The 7,391-nt window shown below is 44.8% G+C and overlaps 1 non-coding gene across 1 annotated transcript; it reads right to left on the bottom strand.

The window, feature by feature from the left end:
• Positions 1-7,099: 7,099 nt before the first annotated feature.
• TRNAP-GGG (transfer RNA proline (anticodon GGG)) lies at positions 7,100-7,172 on the bottom strand. The gene has a single exon. It is a non-coding gene; the product is annotated as a tRNA-Pro (tRNA).
• Positions 7,173-7,391: the final 219 nt, after the last annotated feature.

Raw genomic sequence — 7,391 nt, 5'->3', positions numbered from 1 at the left:
ACTTCCTCATGTTCTATTGGTCACAGCAAATCACAAGGCCAGCCCAGATTTAAGGGTGGGAGGAACTTTACCTTTTGATGGGAGGAGTGGCAAAGTCACACTGCAAAGAGGCACACACACCAGAATACTAGAGATGTACAGCCATGTTTTGCAAACCACTAAGGCAACCAAGATCGGGATATTGTCATAATGGCATAATGAATCCTGCCTGACTGAATACTTAAATCACTGAATTTTGGGTGCCTCTTTAAGTTGCTGCTATGGACTGAATTAAATTTATATGTTGAACGCCTAACCCCTAATATGACTATATTTGGTGATGACAGGGCCTGTAAAGAGGTAATTAATCTTCAATGAGGTCATAAGAATGGGGTTCTGAGGTTCTGATCCAATAGGATAAGTGACATTATCCAGGATACCAGAAACTTCTCTCTCCCTCCCTCCTTCTCCGTCTCTCTTTCTTTCTCCACACACACATCCCTCCAGCCCTACACGTCACAGAGGACTGTGACCCCACCATGGGATAACGCTGAGATTCTGAACGACTCCAGGGTTCCTCAGCAGAACCAATCTCCACTCATTCACAATGGTAAATTCTCTTGATTGTGAAGGAAAAGCTGGGCTGGTCTAACAAGATAACTCACAAGTCTAAGTATTGGAATACTGATCTGAGTTCTGCTAGACTAACTTGTAAATCTAGGTTAACTAGTGTTGGTTTGCTGTTTATGTTTTTTTGCTAGCCAGCTGGATTTTCAAAGATACATATCTGGCTTCAGAATGTTGGTTTGCTGCCTCCCCGCCTCCACTTTTGTGATGATAATGCTGCTAAGGCTGTTCCATGCCTATTGGCCGAATACCCCAAGCTTGTACTTTACCCTATAAAACCTCACGCGCACGTCTTGGAGGTGCTCAGAGCTTCGGAGCAGAAGCCCCTCTGAGCCCGCCGGCGTAATACATCTGAGTACTCCAACCCTCCGAGTGGTGCTTGTTTCTTGGCTGGCCTGTCGTTTCCGTAACAGATAAGACCCACTTTATTGACTGTCTTCCTTCGCTATCCCTCTTTCCCGCCCCCTACCCACATGTCCTGAGACCATTTCTCAAATGCACTATTTGCACTTGAATCTTTGTCTCAGGGCTGCTTCTGGGGGAAGAAGATATCATATCAACAGGAATTACTATGAGCCAGACGCTGTTCTAAGCCCTTTATAAGTAGGAGCTCACGTAATCCTCACAATAAACCTAAGACACAGGTTTTATCATTGTCCCCACTTAACATATGAGGAAAGTGAGGCACAGAAATGTTAAATGACCTGCCTTAGATTCACACGGGTACTAAGTGGCAGAGCTGGGATTCAGATCAAGGCAGCATGGCTCCTGAGTCTACACTCGTAGCCCTTATGCTTTAGTGCCTCTTCCTAACATCTCTGTGGTGGCTCTTCTGAGCTCCCAGAGGAGCTCTTCCCAAGGCCTTTCTCCCCTATGTGCTTGTTTCTTCCTTCTCCTTCTCCTGAAACACCTTCTCCATTCTCCTCAAATCCCTCAGCCTTCAGGAAGTCCTCCAGAAAGTCCTCCAGATTCCTACAGGACCTGTCCACAGAATGTACTGCTTTGAGTCACTTGTGTGCTTATCTCAGCCTCCCCAGAGGAGGGTTCCCAGGAGCTGTTGTTGAAACACTGAGCTCCATGGTTAAGGTCAGGCTGAAGGTTATACCCCAGACTCTAGATTATACCCAGCAGAACCTCCTCCCCAGTCCTATTCTCACTCCAAGGAAACAGCTTCCTTTAGATCAGCAACAGAAGTGTCTTTGGTTTCTATTCCTCCCACTTCTTCCTTAATAAAATATTTACTTTGGGTCAGACCCCACCCCCTTGCTCTAACACAGGCTACTGTTAGAGGGCTGGGTATACAACCACCCCCATCCTGCCACGTACTGACCTACTTACTTTGAGCTGATTTCCCAACTGTGACTTTGAGAAATCTTTACATAAAGCACCCTTTGAACCTCAGAAAAGGGTTATGCCTAGCCCCTGGGCCCCTCCCATCCCCGGACTCTGCCAGGCCCCTGGACCCAGAGGCTACCCTGCAAGCCCAGACTCTGGGTCAGGACACTGAACGCCCTCTCCTCACCCAAACAGTGCCTGAGAATTAAGTGAGGGTGGAGTGGGGACCTCCCAGGAAACAGAAGGCCTGTTTCTGATCTCCTGTAAGGGGCCACGTCTCTTTCAGATGGAAACTCAGCCCCTGGAAACAGCCAGGCCTGGGCTGCACCACGTGCCTGTCTGCCCACACTACAGCCCCTACCTCACCCCTGTGCACCCCATCCCTCTGGGCTCTGCCAGTCCTGGGGGTGCCAGTGGTGCATGTCATTCCCGCTCCCTGACTTCTCACCACCTAGGGGGAGGCTGCCCAGCATGGCCCAGGGGAGAGGATGGTGATCATGGCCCAGGGACTCAGGGGTCAGCTGTAAAGGGCAAGGGGAGGGATGGCCTCTGGCTGTAACCTCCCTGGCTCCTCCCTCACACTGCCTCACTCCTACTCCCTCCATGTCTGGACTTAGCTTTGGTTGGGGGAGACCTAGCTGCGTTCCTCTGCTCTTTCATCCAAAATGTCTCTCTAACATTTTCCTCCATATCCTGGTGTGGGGACATGGGGGATCCACTTATTTCTCTCTTCTGGATACCAGGTCCCTCCCACCAAAAGGGCAGCCCTCAGGTTCAAAGTTGGGCAGCTTCCTGCCCACACACCCCAGTGCTGCCAAGGGGCAGGGAGGGAGATTTCCAGTCTAGAAGAGACACTCATGCCTTGCTTTCCCGTCAGACTCAAGTGAAAGTCATACCCCAGCAGATTCTTCCTGCCCACATTTCTGGCCCCAGCCCCAGGGTGCTGGAAGGAATTCAGGCTTTGATTGAAGACAGGCTGGAACTGCGGGTTCAGCTTGGCAGATTTATTAGCTATTTCAACCTTGCTCACTCTATTTTATCACCTGTCATACATGGAGCCAACAGCAAAATACACTCCCCTTACGGTTACCTCTGAGAATTAGATTAGGATGATCAAAATGAGAGGCTCTTCTCCCCTGCAGGTGTGGAAGTGTGATGCACAAAGATATCCACTGCAGCTTTCATTGTTACCAAGAGAGAAAGTTCGGGAATAACCCGCATCCATCAGCAGAGGGACCTTTACATAAAGGACTGACACACAGTACATTGTGGTTTGGATGGTGGAAACTATGCAGCCTCTGAAAGCTTAAGGCTTATCTGTACCTATGAGTGCAATGTCTTAAGATATTATGTATAATACAACATATACTTTTTAACTAAGTATACAGTCAAGACCCTGTGTATGGGACGCCACCATTTATGCAAAAAAGGAGGGGAGAGGATGTAGTTGTGTATGCTCTTTGTACGTGTGAAAGTTCTCCCCGGAAAGGTGGACAAGAACGTGGATAGGAGAACTGGGGGCTGGAAAATGGGATGTGGGGCAAGGAGAGAGATTTACTTTTCATTAAATCCCCTTTATTATTCTTTGAGCTTTTTGTTGGGTATGAATGATTCTTATTCAAATAGGTGGAGGGAAACACAAGGAGCCGAGGAGAAAGCCCCGGAACCAGGCAGGAGATCTCTGAGGGAGCTGGTACCTCCTTTGTGTCCTCAGTCTGTGTCTTCAGTAGAAGCCCTGTGAAAGCCTTTTACAGGAAAAAGAGGCTTGAATATATGTCAACCTGTAGCACTGCACCGAAAGAATTCTGCTGGATTTCTAACAAGAGACCCTGATGCAGTCCCTCTACAGACTGTTTACGTCTTATTTTGTAAAACTTCAAATATATGCAAAAGTAGAGAAAACAGTATAGTGAATGTCCATGTATTTATCACCCAACTTCAACCATAGTCCATATATGGACAATCCTGGTTCATCTCTGTACCCAACCACTCCTTCTGGGATTTATTTTTACACAAATCCAAGACATCAGGTTACAATTCACCTGTACATATACATCAGTAAGTACCTCTACAAGATAAGGACTCTTTTTTGAAAACACAACCATAATACAGTTCTCACACTTTAAAAAACATCAGGAGAAGGTACAGCTCAGTGGTAGAGCGCATGCCCAGCATGCACAAGGTCCTGAGTTCAATTCTCAGTACCTCCATTAAATAAACAAATAAACCTAATTAGCTCCCCCCCAAAAAGTAAATAAAAATCAGCAATATCAAACCTATTTTTTAATTGCTTTATTGTGGTAAAGTACCCATAACATAAAATTTACCATCTTCACCACTTTTAAGTTGTGAAGTTAATTCAAATAACTATAGTTATTAATATATTAACATAATTAGTATATTAATTAACAGTTCAGTAGTATTAAATACATTCATAATGTGGTGGAATCCCCAGCCAAAAGGAGTAGGGACAGAGTTGTAATGGAGCAGAGTTTTTGTACATTATTGGAGGTAAGCTGGTATAAATTCAAATTAGAATGTTATAACTTTAGGATGCTAAAAGTAATCCCCATGGTAACCACAAAGAAAATAGCTATAGAATATACAAAAAGGAAATGAAAGAAGCATTTAAACATTTCGCTTTGAAAAATCAACTGAATACAAAAGAAGACAGTAATGAAGGAAATGAGGGACAAAAAAGCCATAAGGCATATAGAAAAGAAACAGCAAAATAGTAGGTGTACCCCTCACAGTACTGTGGTGACACTGTGGTTTTTTTTTTAACTGAAATATAGTTGACACACAATATTATGTTAGTTTCAGGTGTACCACATACAAATAAAGATTTAACATTTGCCTACTTTATGAAATGATCACCATGATAAGTCTAGTAACCATCTGTCCTCATACAAATTTATTACAATATTATTATTCCATATTCCTTATACTGTATATTACTAACCATATTCCTTATGCTGTATATTACATCCACATAGTGATTATGTTTTAAAATTCTTTTGATGTAGGCATGCAAACAGCAGTATTTACAGATGAACTGATATGATGTCTGGCATTTGCTTTAAAATTCTCTAGAGGGAGGGGGAGGCCAGAAGAAGCAAGTGTGGCATACAGTTGAAAATTGTTGAAGCTGAGTGATCTGCACATGGGAGATCTGTATACTATTCTCCCAAACTTCAGTGTATGTTTGAAATTTTCCATAATAAAAAGTTAAAAAAAGAAAATATTTTAACCCCCTCTGACCATTGAGCAACTAAGATTAAACAAATAAAAAGATCAGACGAGACACAAAGGTACGGTCATAACTATCGAATGAACGGATGATAAAGCTAAGGGGACATAAGCATTGAATCATCTTGCAAGTCACATTGACTACTGAAATTAATAAATGAGCCATTTATACATTGGTCTTTCATGAGTTTTATTAGCATGAGTCAGTTACCTGGGGACCAGTCATATTTGCGGGCATTTTTTAAATCCCCATTTCTGAATTCGTAAAGCCCAGAGCAATACCTTTTGGAAAATAACTACAGAAAAGTAAAACCACCCTGTCAGAGCCACCTGTCATCCTTCCCTAGATGATGCTTCTGTCTTCCTATAAATTACCACAACACCCTACCTCACAAGAATGCTATACCAAATAAGGGTAAGGTGTACTAAATTAGCACCTAGCATAGCAACTGGCAGGAAGCCGTAACTCAATCAGCATGAAGTCCCTGCAGCAGCGGCTGCTGGTGCCCGGCATCTCCTCGCCCACCTCTGACCTCAGCTGTGGCTGAGGCTTGCGGGTCTTTGCAGCTCAGTTTCACTTTGCACTAAATCATACCAGCCTGGGCCTTCTCTGGTACATCGGTGCTCAAAGGGCAACACATGTAAGAAAGACAGGGAAACAGCCCCAGAGTCAACCTGCAATTAATCAGAGAATGGAAACTGGGGGATACATGCTCATGCCCCCTGGTCCCTCAGTTGGACAATTTCTGTTTCTCTCCTCAGAAATTTCCAATGGAATTGAATCACTGTCACTATCTTAGTTGGCTTTTCCTCCTTTGCGATCTCACACTCCCTCACTTCTGCTTTCTGGAATCACCTAAGTTACCTGCCTATACCTCTATCTCAGGCTCCATCCACTTCCAGGGACACTCAACTAAGACTGTCCCTCTCCCATCCTCCTCTCCCATGTTCCATTGCCCTTCTTTCATGGGTTCTGCCCCAGCAACACTCCAGTCAAACCTGGACTGTAACATTAACACAGAGAATTACAGTGTACTGGTCTCTCCACACTGCTCTAGGACAGGGACCCTGGGACATGTCTGGGATCCCTCGGTGTCCCATGGGAGAGAGTCATGCAAGCTGGTCAGCACTGAACCCAGCTGTGATAGTCACTGAGTCATTCACCAATCTTGCCGTTTTCTGCCTTCCAGGCACATGGTAGGACTGAATTTCAGCTTGCTTTCACCAGTGAAGTATGAGCCCAAGCCATGTGAGTTCTTTCAGGCAGATGCATTCATTGCCAGTGCAATGTGAGACACTGCAGCGCCCTCTTCTGACAGAATGTCCTTATATCTGGCCCCCGAGTGACTGTGCTGATCAGAGACTCCCAGCACCATTCCACTGACCCAACAGGTAGCATTGTAAGAAATAAAATTCGTGTTGAGCTACTGAGATTGCCAGATTGTTCGTTTCTCCAGTGTTACTTAGCCATTCTGGCTGATACAACCTGAGATAGGAACGCATATAAAGTTTAGAGGAACACAAAAAGGGAGGTATCACGTCTCCCCAGAGGTTTAGAAAAGCTTCATAGAGGAACTGGAGATAAGCTTTAAAAGATGAGTGTTCTTAAAAGACAGAGGGCAATCCAGACAAAGCAGTACATGGAGCAAAGGCTTGGAGTCTGGAGCCCTAGAGTACATTCAGGAAGTTTTAGGGTGGGAGAGGGAAGGGGAGGCCACAGTATGATGACTGTGAAGAAGGTACCTTACTCAAGAGCCAGGGTTGGTCGCTTCAGAATTATTATTGTGGAATCAATGTGGAAAGTGAATTGAAGGAGTTAGGAGACATTTGTAGTTCTGGCAAGAGACCAGGGGCTGACAGAGAAGTCGGGACGAGGAACCAGGACAAATGTTTCTTGTTTGTTTTTTAATGGAGGTGCTGGGGATTGAACCCAGGACCTCGTGCACCCCAAGCACACACTCTACCACTGAGCTACACCCTCCCCGACCAGGACAAATGTTGAGAAGCAGACCAGGGAGTTCCCTCTGGGGTCTCTCCTGAGCCCTCATAATATCCAGGTTGCCTCAATCTCCACACTTATGTCTGCTGTGGTTGCCTATTTATTATTTACAGTCTTCTTGACGGTAGAAAATGTCTTTTTTTTTTACACAAATTAACATTTTGTTATTCAATTTTAAAAGGCAGTGAAATACGAGCAAGGT

The sequence above is a fragment of the Camelus dromedarius genome, chromosome 19, assembly GCF_036321535.1.
Source record: "Camelus dromedarius isolate mCamDro1 chromosome 19, mCamDro1.pat, whole genome shotgun sequence".
NCBI classification, from domain to species: Eukaryota; Metazoa; Chordata; class Mammalia; order Artiodactyla; family Camelidae; genus Camelus; species Camelus dromedarius.
Note: the sequence above shows the minus strand (reverse complement) of the source record. Positions and strands in the feature narration are given on the sequence as shown.